A 16,120-nucleotide genomic window follows, 5' to 3' on the forward strand; every position below is an offset into this window, starting at 1 on the left:
CAAGTTCTAGGTGCTTGACTTTACCTTACTGCTTTGGAGAAAGAACTCTAATTTCACTTTTTTTTTTTTTTTTTTTTTTTTTTTTTTTTTTTTGAGACAGGGTTTCTCTTTGTAACAGTCCTAGCTGTCTTGGAACTAGCTCTGGAGACCAGGCTGGCCTTGAACTCAGAGATCCGCCTGCCTCCTGAGTGCTGGGATTAAAGGTGTGCACCACCACTGCCCAGCACAAATTTCACTGTTAAATCAGCCTAATCTTTTACGTACTCTCCTCTCATCGGGGCTGGTATCGAGAGGTTATGACCAGGATTAGATAGTGATGTGTTGGGATTGAAAGCATTTGACCTGTACAATACTCCATGTAATTTCTGATTGTCTTAGAAGCAGAAAGTTCTAAAAATACAGAATGCTTCATGGGAGTGGGAGAGTTGACCCTGCCTCTCACCAGCTACAACACTTGAGAGAGTGAGCCATATACTTTACCTGGGCAGCACAACAGAGCTGACCCTGTTGATACGGGTGCAGGTGATCTGGCCCGGAGGGTTTGAGAGCAGCAGAGCTGACCCTGCTCCCCCATCTGCCATGTGGTGGCATGATTCAGGGAAAGATGCCCCTCACCCACCCCTTGCCACCTGTGGCAGGCAGGAGAACTGGCCTTGGGGTCATGAGAGTGGGAGCTGGTTCTACCCCTTAGGGCCTGCAGCACTGGGGAGAGCATGCCACACCACTCACCTGGGCTAAAAAGCAGAACTGGCTCTAGTGGTATGGGTGCAGGTGAGCTGGGCCTGAGGGCACGAGAGCAGGAGAACTGATTGCTGCCTGCTGCATTGGGTGAGCTAGCCAGGGCAGTGCTAGAGAGCTCACCCTTGTGGTGATGATGAGAGAAAGCTGCCAGGATGACCAACCCAGCTACCACCCAGGCCCAGAACCAGGGCTGTCTGTGAGTTAGTCCACCTCATCTGTGGACTGCTAGAATATGTGAAGGGGCCGGACCTGCAGATCCAAAGCTGTGGGGTTTCCGTAACACAAGGCAACAACAGGGTATCCAAGAGAAATCCCAGAGACGGTCCAGTATCAATGGTGTAGCAGAAGCCAGAGTCATCAAACCAGACCTATGACTCGTTGCAGTGAACACTTACAAGTAAAGATGTATGGACTTAAAAAAAAAATACAGAATGCTGACCACATTACCTCCTCCATGTATGTGTGCATATGCATATGTGGTGTCTTTGTATGTGCTAAGCATGAGCTCTACCATTGGGCTACACCCTGGCCTTAATTGACTAATTTTGATCTTCTATCATATGTTATTCTAATCTGTGTTCTGTTGAGCTCTTAGGCATACATGTTGGTGAATATTGGTAGGGATGAAAACAACCTCTTAGTTATGGAAGACATAATACAAAGAGTTTCCTAGGTTTTAATAGCTGTGACCTAATTTATAGACTTTAGGTCTTATGTGTGTGTGTGTTTATGCTTACGAGATTGTTTACTTAGCTCTTTAAAAAAATAATAATGCAAGTTGGGGCTGGAGCAATGGTTCAGTGGTTATGGTTATAAGCACTTGATGGTCTTTCAGAGGACCCAGGTCCAATTTTCAGCACTCACATGCAGGCTCACAGTCATCTGTAACTCCAGTTTCAGGGACCGTGATACCATCTTCTGGTTTCCACACTCCACCAACAATAAGCACACAGTATGCGCATGTGTTTGAGCATGTACACCCACACACACATGCAAAGCACTCAGACACAATGTAAAAATAATAAATCTTTATTCAAAACTAATGCAAGTTCAACTCCATGTAGATACAGCATAACCAATGAGGAGTGTGTGTCTGTGTCATGAATAAACCTAGACTAGGAGAGGACTGGACACTCTCCAAACCTACAGAACTTCAGTGTGCTTGAGCAAAATGTCTGCCACCTTTCCTTATCTCATGTCTTAGTTACTTTTCTATTGCTGTGATATAACAGCATGACCTAGGCAACTTTTGAAAGAAAACATTTAATTGAGATGACAGTTTCAGAGGGTTAGAGTCCATGATGGCAGAGTGAAGGAGCAGCTGAGGGCTCACATCTGGTCCACAGCCACAAGGCAGAGAGAGGGAGCACACTGGTGAACAGCACATGTTTTTTTTTAAAACCCCACAGCCCACCTGAAGCCCACACCTCCTAATCATTCCCAAACAGTTACACCAACTGAAGACCAAGTATTCAAATGTATGAGCCTGTAGAGGTCATTCTTATTCAAACTACCATGTCCTACTCCATAGACTTGTGGCCATGTCATAATGCAAAATGCATTTAGTTTCAAAAGCCTCCGGAGTCTTCCATTCTCAACAGTCTTTTCTGAGACTCAAGGAAATCTCTTAATTACAATTAAGGTTTCAACCTCTGTAAAATGAAAATGCAAATTACATACTTCCAAAATACAGTAGCACAGATTATATACCATACCAAAGGGAGGAAAGGCATAGTGAGGAAATACTGGACCAAAGCAAAACTGAAACCTGGCAGGGCACCACTGAATCCTGTAGCCCCATGTCTGATGTTAAAGGGTTTAGATGGCTCTGCCCTTCCAGCTGTGCACACTTCTCTCAGGCTGGTCCCACTCTTATATGCAGCTCTTCTTATCAGTGACATCTTGGAGGCTCCAGTGCAGTCTAGGCTTTACTGTCACAACTTCACGCAGTGACCTCTTAGGATCTCCATGCAGAATCCCTGGAATGTTAGCTGTGTGATATCTTTCCCTGAGGGGATCACTCCCTTATTCCATTTCTGATCAGGCCTTTCCTTTATCTACTCATCTCTTTTAACACAAGCCTGGACTCCAACATTAAATTTTCTACTGCTCTTTTAAACTGTACATTTTGTATATCTATTTTGCCCCACTTGTTTTTTTCTTATAGACCGACATAAGAGTAATTACTAACAGCCATGCAATGAGTCAATATTAGGCTTTTTAAAGATCTCCTCCATCAAGGAAATTAGTTCATTACTTTTCAGTTTAGCCTCAGGCAGATTATTTGGACAGGGGCAAAGAGCAGGTTATTTTGTCTAAATACTGTAAGAATGGTCTCCAGCCCAGTTGCTAATATTCTCTGAATCATCTTGAGCTATTTCTCAACAGTCCATACTGCTCTTAGCACAGTCATCTTCCAAGCTCCTGCTAGGCTGACCGGGTAAGCTCTGCTTATAATGTTAACTTCTTTCCTAGTCCAAAGTCCCAAAGTCTTCCATAACAAGGTCAGACCTGTCATAGCTCACTCTCTCTGCCTTAGTTCCCTCTACCATTGTAGTTATCTTCATGCAGTGGTTAAACAAACAAACAAAAAAACAAAACAAAACAAAAAACAAAAAAACTATGACCAGGCCAACTCATAAGAGAAAATGTTTAATTGGGTTTACATTTTCTGAGGGTTAGAGTCCATGATGATGGGGAATCCTAAAACAGACTCACATGCCTGGATTTATCAGTATGTACAGAAGAACATATAAATGCATGGTTTATAAAACAGCACCCATACCACATACAAAAGGTCTGAAAATCACATCTCTGTCTCTCACTATACATAAAACATTAAGCAAATTGGAGCCCAAATGTGGGAAGTATAAATGCAAAAGGATGTCATTCCCACAGCCTTTTTATTCTCATAGAATTGAACACCTCACATACAATTCAAAGGCATTAATGTAAAACAAAAGACTGGCAAATTTAACTACATTTAAATTGAAAAATAAAATAATGAGTTTAATATAAAGTAAGCCAGCTATTCTTTAACAAAAATGGAACCGGGTGGTGGTGGTGCACGCCTTTAATCCCAGCACTCGGGAGGCAGAAGCAGGCCAATCTCTGAGTTTGAGGTCAGCCTGGACTACAGAGCTAGTTCCAGGACAACCAGAGCTGTTACAGAGAGAAACCCTGTCTCGAAAAACAAACAACAAAAACAAAAAGGAAAACTAAAATGTAGAAATAGGTATTTCCATGTACTCCTTTCCTTTTTCCTTTCCCCCTTTTTATTGTAAAGAGCATAGAATTTGACATGCTAGGACAGATGTATTTTTAAAACACTTTGAAAGGACACAAGGTACAAGTAGTTAGTAAACCACATGAAACAACCTCCATGTTGATCAAAGAATGCTGACTAAAACCATATCCTGTTACCATTTTATTCTCCTCAGTTTGGTAAAAAGTATGCCAATTGAGAATACCAGCTTTGGAAGACTGTGGTGTCACAATGGCAGGAGTGCAGAGTGGTTTCCCCATTTGGAGGAAAGTTAGGCATTATTCCCTAACATTAGATGTGGGCAGTCCTGTGGCCAGCAGTCATCTCTTCCATTGAATGTAGACAACATGCTGTGTTTTCCCTGCTAGGGGTACTCTCAGTTCCAGGAACTAAAATCAGGAAAGTTCATAACAGGTTGTGAATGTTTTTGAAGAGAAGTTGAGTGGGGGGAAAGCCCAGGTAATTGTCAACAGAGAAATGAAAAGCACTGTACAGAAGGAGAAACTAGGGGTAGAGTTGCTGAACCCAGTAGTCATAAACTGCAGTCAAAATAAGTGAATTTCTTAAGAATCAAACTGAGTAGGACTTTCATACAAAGTTCACAACCATGTAAAACTGAGAACTGCAGATGAGCACACAGGTAGGAGGACTGTAAAGGAAAGGGGAGGTGGTCACACATAATGCAGTAGCATACCACTCTGGCTAAGGTATGGAACCATGTACACTGTAGCAGTGCTTATGGATAAAATTGGTGGGTGGCTATATGGCTGGTGAGTTGGTCATTCCACCTCCATTATTAATCAAAATGTATTCTTGCTATTCAGAAAAAAATTTTAAGTTCTTACAGGTGATTTTGTTTCCACTGTATGGGGTAAAGATGAAGAGTATGTTTTGAGAGACCCAGTCTAGGGTGTTCTGTGTCATAGCAAAACTGATGGTAGTATGAACTAGGACAGTGGTTGCCATGTACAGGATGGTGCAGAAGAAGAGGTGAGCTCTGAGGCTGGGCCACATGTGGAGGTTGGGGCAAAAGCCAGGCAGACAGAGTACATGGCTGCCAAAGACATGTAGGATGACAATGTCATAGTGACTTCATAGCATTCCCTAACAGCTCACTTCTAGGAATTGTCTTAAATAGTTTCATCCCATGAAATGAAACAGTAAGAAAAGAAAAATAAAATTTGAGTGATAACCTAGAGAACACTTGTAGGGCTTTACAGAATCTACACAAATATCTGGATGCTTATAATGCTGTCTCAGCCTTTAGGCAATGATCCCAGATGTATCTTACAAGCATTTCTTGTGTATGTGACTCTTCTTGGGAATAAAATCTCTCAGCCATCTTTGGGAGATATTATGCACCAGCTTCATAGCCCAGGTCTCTCCCATGGGACCCTCCAGAAGGTACAGTGTGCAGAACAGTGTCCACTAGCCTGAGAGGTCTTCACAGATCTCATGTCACTGTAACTGTTTACATTACTGTACTGTCTTTGTTACTCATGAACTGCGGGTGCTGACTCTCTGAGTAAGTGGCCTTACTGTGCCAACATTTCATTAATATTTATATGAGTGCTAAACCTCTGTGTAAAACAGAGAAAGTTAATCTGTACTTGACATCTTTTTCCATGTAGCAGTTTGATGCTGGGAATCCAAAAGTCTTGCTCAACAGGTTAGAGGATGATTTTAAATCATAGTCCCACAGACTGATTTTTTGTTGTATTCCATCTCTTAATGGGTGGTGTTTTGGTGCTTTTTTTCTTTTTCTAAAGTTACTTTTATTTTAAAATTCTGTGTACATGCGGTGCTGTGCTGAGTGTAGGGATGGGGGTAGAGCTTAGTGGTAGAGCATTTGTCTGAGTGTAGGGACCCTCAGAGTCTGGAAGAAAGTTTCAGACCCCCTGGAGCTGGAGTAAGGAGTAGGTGTTAGCAGCCCTCTTCAGGGCAGCACATACTCCTAACCCCTGAACCATGTCTCCAAGTCCTTGTTGCTTATTTTAATCACTGGCTCCTCTCCTGAGGATCTTCTATTTCAAAGTGATTGCACATTTCTTCAATTTTAACCCAGATGGTATACAGTATTGGCGATTGTGCTGTTCTAGGATTCTAGATTTGTATCTTTGCTGCTGTTATGTTTTGAGACAGGGTCTTTTGAGACAGTGTCTCTGTATAGCCCAGGCTGGCCTGGCGCTCCATGCACCCCTGCCTCAGCCTCCCAAGAACTAAGATTAGAGGTATGTGCCAGCCACCACACTGACTGGGTTTGTGTTTCTGCATTCCCACTTGCTCTAAAGTAGACCAGGGATAGCAGGTTTGGAGAAGTCTGGGAGAGCTCCTGTAACCTGTGCCTCTCAGTTGGCCTAGTGAGTGTTTTCAGGTATGAACAAATGGCTCCCTTGTAGGAAGGTATGTGGGCATTACCACTGGAATATTGGTGCTTTACAGTGCTTTGTTGAACTGTGGGTGGTAAAGCCGTGTTTCTAGTACAGCTTTTCTTGGACCAGCAGTGTTCCTAAAAAAAGAGGTGACTTTTTGGTTTGCAAGAGCTGCCTGCAGGCTTCCATAATCCCTGTCCAAGCAAGAGTGCCAGCAAGTGTCACTGAGGTCAGCACTCCCTGAGTATAACTGAAATGAAAACAACAGGAAAAAGAAGACTGGCAGGACAGGAGAGCATTCCCAGAGCCCAGCTCAGTTATCATCTTACCTGAATGATTGATGGGTGTAGCCTGGGAGGTGATGATGAAAGGGGAGGGTTGAAATGACACAGCTTTAGTATCAGCCAGGGAAATGTAGAGTCTACGAGGAATGACTACTTTGTATAGTATAGAAATGTGGTAAGTTTGATGCCACACAACTACAGAGTATCTAGGTGTTGGGTCACCATATGTGTATCCCAGGACATAGGTCAAAACATGAGCACTGTGGATTGGGAAGTTAGTACCTAGGGATCTACAACCTGTGGGTGACCATGCTGGGGAGATGAGGGGAGATGATACTGCTGGTGGGCAGGAGTGTCTGTCAAAGGGACACTAGTCCAGCCAGAATGTTTGGACATGACTTTCTCATGGGGACAGCCATTTCTCAAGTATCAGCCAAACCCCAATTTTACACATACTATTTTCCTTTGTACTTCTATTCCTACAATCCCAACAGTAAAATGTTCTGCTCTTTATTATGGTAGGGCTAATTGGCTAGATGGTGGCTTGAACATTGTTTATAGAGTGCTTGCTTTGAAATGTGGTCTTCAATTCCCACGGAGACCATAATAAATGAAAGGACCACCATACAATTTTTGTGTGATCTGAAGGCTTCCCACATTGGAATGGCTTGATTTGGGAAGCAGATTGCTAAACTAACATTTCTGTGGCCACGATTGTATGTTCAAGGGAAAGTAGCTGCTCACTTGCTGGTTGGGAGGTGATGAGCTGAAGGGAGGTGCATAGCTGCTGGGCACATTCCACATATGTGTGCCCCGGAATCTCATCCCGCAGCCTTCCCGATTCTAGGGCCAACAGGGACAGGGTGTGAAAAGAACAGGGTGCAATGGCCAGACCATGCTCTGCAGCCTAGGCTGGTCTGGGACTCAGCTTTTAAGTGTGGGGCTTATCAGATATGCCCCACCATAACCCACTATAAGATTTTTTCCCATTTGTTTGGTAGTTTTTACAAGCTTTTTGTTGAATTACTTGTGTAAAGCATGAGAATAATATATCTTGACATATAGGATAGAAAGAACTACATGAAAATGCATATTTGTTCATTTAAGCATATTAAAATTGTCTTCAATTTTTAGTTCTAAATATGCAAAGCTTTTCACAGGCAATTTTACAAATGAATTAATTCCCAGGCATCCACATGCTAGGCAAGTGCTCTGCCCGAAGGGCCCCCCATAGCCTCGATGTCATTGTTCAATTCCAATATTAATATGAACTGCCATCACTGCTTATTGGACTTAGCAACAGGCAATAATGAGTTTCTTTATTTCACTGTTTATTTTAAATTATGGAGGGAGCATAAGTATAAGGAATGGTTATTAGTTAAATAATTTCTACCATGTAGACTAAAGGATTTTTGAAGTTTTTTGGGTTTGTTTGTTTTTTGTTTTGTTTTGTTTTGTTTTTTCTCTGTATTGCTTTGGAGGCTGTCCTGGAACTCACTGAAGTTTTTATATTAATGATTTTTAAAGTAAGGCTTGTGAGAGAAACCATGAGCACACAAGGTCTTTGTGTGGATGTGTGAAGCCCACTTCCCACTTTTGCTGCTTTCATCCCACACTTACTTAGAGATTGTTGGAGAACTGAGACACTTTATATGTATGCAGAATAGAGTGCCCGCTGCACACTAGCACTTGGGCTGCTGAGGCAGGAGCATTGCTGTGAGTGTGAGGTCAGCTTGGACTCAGAGTAACTCTCTTTCTCCTCCTTTGTCTGTGTGTGTGTGTGATGCACGCACGCACGCACCCACGTACATATGCACAGCTATGAGAGAAGCCCCCCCAGAGAAGTTAGATGTTTACTCTTCTCTTAGGAAAAGTCAATTAAAATTCTGTGGAGGAACATTTTCTTGGGACAGTTCTGTCTCTTCCCACCCCTTTGGTCCATGTCCCCTTCACCTTGCTGGAGTCTCAGCGAGGTGAAGGTCTTGCTTGGCTAGAACCACCTCTGAAATCTAGTGTTGCTAAGCAAGTGTTAAAGAACAGCATGCTCACTTATCTTTGCTTTCTTTATCTTCAATACAGAGCCATCTGGTGCATATCTAGAAACACCTAAGTGGTTAATGGTGTGTTAAATTCCTTTCCTCTTTGGCTACATAAACAACTGAGAACTTGTTTACCTTGCCTGACATGCTAGATTTACTATGGCTTTGTAACTAAAACACACACGTGTTGTAAACTGGAACACTAAGCTCACGATGGACTCATTTTCTAAGAACTTCTATGGCTTCAGCTTGTGGGAGAACTGCAACTCGAGATCCCACCCATTTAAAACACGCAATTGTCTGGGTTGTTTTTATAGCAGTCCTGTGAGCCAAGTCACCAGTGTTCATTTTAGTCTTGGTTTCCGTGAGTAGTGCTGCCCTGCTTTGGGCCTGTAATTTGCCGCAGCTTGGATATAATGAACTGTCCCCCAGAATATTAGAAGCTTTGTGCATTGAGCAATGCTCATGTGTTTCTATTTCTGGCAGCCTTTATTCTGGTGATTTCAAGGTCAGTCACAGTATCAGCCACAAGGATGTGCGCAGAACACAGGGCGTCTGTTGCTTATGCAGAAATAGGCATGCAGAGGGGCTCCTGCAAATGCTTAAGGGCCTCTGGGCCTTACCTGGAGCCTCCAAGCTGCCTGCTTGGCATAGTAAGAAGGGCTCTGTCTGAGTGCACTGAATGGGCATTTAATGGCATTTTGGGAAGGCAAGATGTACACTTGATTAGGAGTTTATAAAGCTGCAGAAGGGCCCTGCAGCATGAAGTCTCTCGCTCTTCTGATGCTTAACTCTCCTGAGAGCAGCCTGGGTGAGAGTGATATAGTGAAGTATGTCAGATACAAAGGCCTCAGCTCTGTAGCTCTTAGTGACTCCTTCCCTCTGCTCTTCCTGTTTCCTTCCCAGGTTTGTGACAATACACTGGCTGCCCTGGTGAGCAGGTACACACCCAGCAGCAGGGGCACCTCCAGTTACAGCCCTTTGCATGCTCCTCCTAAGCTGGAGTTTCTGCATGTCCTGCTCACCCAGGCTTCGTCCAGCAGGGCACAATAAGCCTAACCCAGTGGTTCTCAACCTTCCCAATACTGCTACCCTTTAATACAGTTCCTCATGCTGTGCTGACCCCCAACCATGAAATTATTTCATTGCTGCTTCATAACTGTAATTTTGCTACTGTTATGACTCATGATGTAAATATCTGATATGTAGGATATCTGATGTGCAGCCCCTGTGAGAGTATCTTCCAATACCCAGAGGGGTCTTGACCCACTTGTTGAGAACTGCTGTGCCCTAGCTGGTAATTTTCAGATGTCTATCAGTAATGGACAAATCTCAAGTGACATACCAGAAATGGTGTATGATAGAGCAATGAACAGGTCCCTATGAATACTTCCTTATGTCTTGTGGTGAACACGAGCCTTTATTTCTGTTATCCGTTGGCCAGCACTGTTGCAATGTAATTCTCTGAGTTCCTCGCCACAGCAATACTAAGAAGTACATTTGTTGTGCATTGCCCTCAGGATTCGATATTGCCAGCCCTTCTTATTCCAGCCTTCCTAGAGGCTGAGTGTGGTCTTACTGGTTTTTATTAGATGGTTCCCAGTTTGCAGGCTACTTGTCTGTCATATGGATGACAGACTTTGACAGAAGACTGGCAAGCTGAGGGGGCCTGACAGTTGGGAGTAGTGACGAGGGATAAAAGGTTGTGTTGAGGTAGAGAGCACTCTGGGGAGCACCAAGAGCACAGGCTCACGGGAGCATCTTGCCAGCACTGAGAGAAGTAGCTTAGGACATTAGGTGGCCCCTGCTGAGTGCCTACCTAACATGGAAGCAGGGGCTGTTGGAGAGATGGGGTCAGGGTGCATGGAGTGGGGTGAGACTGGGCGAGACCTCCCATTCTGCAGACACTAGGAGTCTGAAAGGGGCCATAGAAATGATGAGTTTTCATAGTTTGTGAAGGCATGCATCCAGCTTTGTGTTGAGTGTCCCAAACTGGAGCTGTGTTACAGGGACCTGCAACATGACGATTGAATAGCTGACTCGAGGTGTCACGGGCAGTGTTGGTCTACAAATTGACACTAGCATTGGACCAGGGTTCTCTCATTTGTTCTAGTTTACTTTCCCAAAGCAATGACAATAGAATAAAAACATCTCTCATAATATAGTGGATAAAGCATAGGCCAGTAATTAAAAATAGATATGTATCATTTATTTGTTAAGTTAATTGTATACACATTGTAATTAATATACAGTTACATATAATTGTTATTCAAATATGTGAAAATTGTTCATTTTTTTAGTACTCAGAATGAACAAATGGAACAACAAAGAATGTACCAGATAGTGACCACTTGTGCAATAGTAATACTGAGTACCAGCTTTGATACACCATGCTAGATACTCGTATTTGTTCATAAATGTGTATGTACTCAGGTTTGCAGGAAGGAGCAATAACCCCAAGAGCTTTTATGCCTATCTAACTCAATAGTTACTGGGTTGGGGGGCAGCTAAGTCTTGGAGTTCAGATTGGCCTTTTCACACAGTTCTGAGTAACTTTACGCTGTATGCTCAGGCCCATTGTGTTACTGTTGTTAATGGAGTGAGTGACAGGTACCTGCTCACCAAGGTGTGGCCTTCCCTTCCCCACTGTGGTTTCCCAGGCCCTGTGGGGTTGATGTTTTACTTCAGCTCAAACCCTGCCCCAGAACCCCATTCTCTTGGCCCTACCTTTGTTCAAGGCTTGGACTCACTTTTATCTTCTAGAAGACCTGCAGGGGATCCTGTGGCACAAATGTCTTTGTGCACATAACTGCTTAACCTTTGTTATACTCTTAAGAACAGGACGGCTGGGTAAAGGTGCATACAGCTCGTATTCCACATTGCACAGTTCTCCTGCAGAGTGTTTTCCCTTGATGACCCTGGTTATTGACTTTCATTTTTGACAGTGCTGTAGTTTACAGCTTTTTGCCTGCTGCCTTTTATTTCTATTCAAACTGATGTCTTTTCTGACTGTCTTTCCTGTCTTTATAGAGAAAAGGGTGAGAAGAGTCGTATCAGTTCTCAGTTTCCCATGTTTGTGTTGGTCATCTTTTTACTACTGGTTTTTATAGGAATGTTAATACCTTATCCTTTTTATAAATATTTTCATATATTGACTCAGCTTCTTTTATAAGTCTCTTAATATTCAAAAAGCTTTATTTTTGTTGGATTGACTTTTATTTTGTGGCTTGTTAGCTCTAGTAAGAGCTATCCATTTTCTTATGGTGGTCTCTGTCATGCTTGAAAAATAACTTCTTGGCATTGCACAATCCTGTCTGAAAAACAAATATTTCCTTTTTAGTTATTAATATTGGTGTGTGTGTGTGTGTGTGTGTGTGTGTGTGTGTGTGTGTGTGTGTGTGTGTGCACGCATGCTCACGCGTACCCCTCCATGAATGCACTGCTTAAGAGGCCAGAAGGAGCATGGTGGGTTGGTCCCCTGGCACTTGAGTTGCAGGTGGTTATAAACAGCCTAATGTGGGTGCTGTGAGAAGCACAGTAAGTCCTGTTAACTGCCTAGCCCCCATCAGCCCAAAGACTCCCTGATGCAAGCTCTCAGCCCAAAGACTCCCTAATAAAAGCCCTTTACCCCACTCTCCTTTGATGCTCTTACAATTTTACTTATTTACTCTCAAATCTTGGTATGAATAACTTTTGGTATGAGGTTTGGAGCCAGCTCTAGTTTCTGTCACTAGTTTGTTAATCACTCATCTTTTCCATATACAAAGGTCTTCTTTGTCAGAACCTTCTGGAATTTTTTTCGTACACCAAGGTTTATTTTGTTTCTGAGCTTACCATGTCAGAGGTTTTTGCTTAGTCTGCATAACCATGTGTGTAAGTTGTGTTTGTAGTTAATTTTCAGTATGGCTGCCTTTGTTCTACTATTCTGTTTACCTGCCTAGTCCTCTCACAATGCCATGGATTCATCGTGTTCTTAGCAGTCTCTCGTGACATCTATTTGTTTGTTTGTTTATTTACCTATTCACTTTATCTTTCTTTGAACTAGGTCTTGCTAAGTAATATTTTTTGCTGTCCTTTCTAATGTTTACATATTTTCATTTTGTCTTAAGACTGGTGAAAATGGCTTGAACTTTCAAAATAAGGCTTAAATAATAGTGAAAAAAGATGATAATCTTTTTATGGTTTAATGGGATGTTTCTTGTTTGAACTACACTTTGGAAGAAGACTAGTGGCTATATTTGAGGGAAGAGAAGGTTCCAAGTGTTGAGTGGGTTGGTTCTAATGTCAAAGACAAGAGTGAAGAAGTGGTGTGTGGCCACAGTGTGATGCAAAGCACCCACAGCTTTGTAGAGGGCTCCTCTGAGCCTGAGTTTAATCGGACATGATGTAATGCAGAAGTCACAGGGAGTGGAGAGCATAGAGTTGGGTCCAGGTCAAGTCTTGTGTATCAGATTGTCATCATCATCTGTATCCAAGGATCAAATGAATATGGTTGGTGTTGACTGCAGCTTGACAGGACCTACAAGATAAACCTCTGCTCATATGAGGGAGTTTGTAGATTGGGTTAATTAATTTAAGGAAAGGAGCCACCCTGAGTGTGGGTAGTACCATCATATAGCCTGAGGTCCTGGGTTGAGTAAAAAGAAAAGAGCTTACCGCTGGAGTTTATCTCTCTTTGCTTCCTGACTGTGATGGTGGCCAGCGCTTCGTGCTCCTGCAGCCAAGCCTTCCCAACCATGCCCGACTGCACCCCCAAACTGTGAGTCACAATAAACCTTTCCTTCCTTAAGTTGTTTTCATTTGGGTGATTTTTTTTTTTTTTTTTTTTTGCAGCTGATAAACAGGAAAACAGTGTGATGCTGATGCTGACACAGCCTAAACATTACAGATGTTAGGCAATGCCACTGGTACACTGGTAGTAGAATAATTGAGGTACAGCTTAAGAGGGGAATTTAAATGATAAAAATAGCATGTGGGGAAAATAGATTAATCAGTTGCTCACAGAATGGGCAGAACAGGAAGAGAAAGAAGACGGACTCCAGTGGGGATCTCCCTGTGCCCAACCTGTTGTCCTCAGTGATTTGATAGTAGTCTGCTTTTCAAGAATAGCCACTTGCCAGGCCACCAGAGGTCCCCATTGCAATGCCAAGCTACTTGTTTAAGTGACCACATGGCAGGTCTGTGACATTCTAATGGCCCTATATGACAGTGTGCTAGAGTAATTTACCTCAGATGCAGCTCCACTCGTAACGTGTGTGGTGGTTCATTAGAAGATCGCTGGAATAGCTGCTTTCTTTAACACGCTGTCTTCAGATCTCGACTTAGCACTGATGCAATCTTTCTTTTCACATGTGTATGTTTTTCTGTCTCCAGGAAGCTTTGAAATAGTCTCTGATTTATGGGGAGTGAAAAGTGAACTAAACTTTCTCGGAACATGTAGAAAAATCCAGACTCTTAAAAGCCAGAATGAAATAGCTTTTGAAATGATTTATACAATCGCAGCAGAAACGTTTTTTCCACTTAGCCGAAGTACAGTCTAAATACTGTCACATCACTGAGTTCTTTAAGTGGAAGGAAGGTCTGTCTATAAATCAAGCGTCGTTTACATTCTCAGGTCCATTTCTAGCTCATTTTCCCTTTTGAAACCTAGTATGTCCTCCAAACAGTTGAACCAGTCGTGTATGAAATTAAAGTGAAGATAGAAACACAGCGAAGTTTCAGAGAAGGAGATGGGGCTCCAGCTGTAGTTCAGAGGGTCACAGCTCTGACAGCAAGTAGACAACACTGGATGCTGTTGAACCGGCTCATGTGCATCCAGGTGTTGAGCTGAGGGCTTTGACTGCTGAGGAGCTGGCAGCCACTAGCTCAGTGATCTCAAAGTGACCTTTCTCACAGATCCTCAGTCCTCATGCTTGATCCAGACTGTCTTTGGTTTTTCCAGACAGGGTTTCTCTGTGTAACCCTGGTGGTTCTGGAACTCCATGTATAGACCAGGCTGGCCTCGAACTCACAGAGATCCACCTGCCTCTGCCTCTGCCTCTGCCTCTGCCTCTTGAATGCTGGGATTAAAGGCATGTGCCACCACATCTGGTGATTCAGACTATCTTCCAGTAACTTCTCACTTGAAATAATGTACTAGCACCATGTTCCTCCCACCCAGCTTCCCCGTTGTGATGCTCCTCACAGCCATGGTGTGTTGTCAGAGGAAGACCAGCCTTGCTGTAGTATTGCCAGCTCGGGAGTCTGAATTAGATCATTGTGTCAATTTATGGAATGTATTGGTTTTCTAGGATAGTACAGCTGAGAGTGTAAAACTAACTTTAAAAGTGAATATGATTTGCTCTATTTAGGTGAGAGTAAATTGCATGCGGCTAGGAGCAGAAGAGTGGGGATCAGTAGAGACTTGGGGTGCATGGAATGTCTGCATCCCAGAGGGTGTTAGGAAAGCATTAGTGCCTGGGGTGCTAGCTGCAGAAAGCCATGGAGGTTCTTTCTGTTGGGGCTGCTTGCTGATGGCTGGAACTGACGTGCTGTCAGATCACTTACTTTAAGTTTTCTACTTCCTTGTGATCTTTTTTAATCTTCTTTCTTTCTCTTCTTTGGTAGCATTAGTTTTCTTATTTAAGTGTTTGGACCAAATGCTGAAACAAAGTGCCACAGATCAAAAGTTGCCCTGACTTTGTACTCAGCCGTTTTCCATCTGTTTCTTTCAGAGCTGGACATGACCTCTTGTGTTGTCTTCACAAACCACCAATATATAATGTCCTGCAGTTTGAAAAATTGTGTGTTAACTGTCTTGGCCTGTATTTTTTTTTCTTTCTTGAGTAAGTCATAAAACATTTTTCAGACAGACCAGTTTTAGACTTAAATTATTTAGAAAAATCTAACCACAGATCATACTTAGTCTTAGCATGCCTTTTTTCCTCGTGTGTCATATGTCGTTTGACAGACTTTGCCCAGGACACATGGGTGGAAATGATAGGCTAGGTGTTAAGAACTCCGACATGGTAGGGAAGTGTTTGTCCTCATGGTGTCAGAAATGGCATTCCATCTGAGCATAGTTATTTCTCACTCAGATTTTACCCTTTGTCAGCCATGTTGCATAGGTTATGTCTGTGGAGAGGTATGCACAGTTCCAGAGGCCATGGGCCTTAGAAGGTTTGAGGTTGGTAACAGTCCTGACTGCAGGAGGGATGAACTGTGGAGAGATAGCTATGGCTCCAACCTGGAGGGTAGAAACATGTGTGCATGAGTGCGTGTGTGTGTGTGTGTGTGTGCGCGCGCGCGCGCGTGTGTGTGTGTGTGTGTGTGTGCGCGCGCGCCGCGCGTGTGTGTGTGTGTGTGTGTGCGCGCGCGCGCGCGCGCGCGCGTGTGTGTGTGTGTGTGTGTGTGTGTGTGTGTGTGTGTGTGTGTGTGTGT

The 16,120-nt window shown here is 43.2% G+C and overlaps 1 protein-coding gene across 3 annotated transcripts in view; it reads left to right on the forward strand.

The window, feature by feature from the left end:
- Mipep (mitochondrial intermediate peptidase) overlaps positions 1-16,120 on the forward strand; it is a 126,339-nt gene that overhangs the window by 69,113 nt on the left and 41,106 nt on the right. The window lies entirely within an intron of this gene.

The sequence above is a fragment of the Cricetulus griseus genome, assembly GCF_003668045.3.
Source record: "Cricetulus griseus strain 17A/GY chromosome 1 unlocalized genomic scaffold, alternate assembly CriGri-PICRH-1.0 chr1_1, whole genome shotgun sequence".
NCBI classification, from domain to species: Eukaryota; Metazoa; Chordata; class Mammalia; order Rodentia; family Cricetidae; genus Cricetulus; species Cricetulus griseus.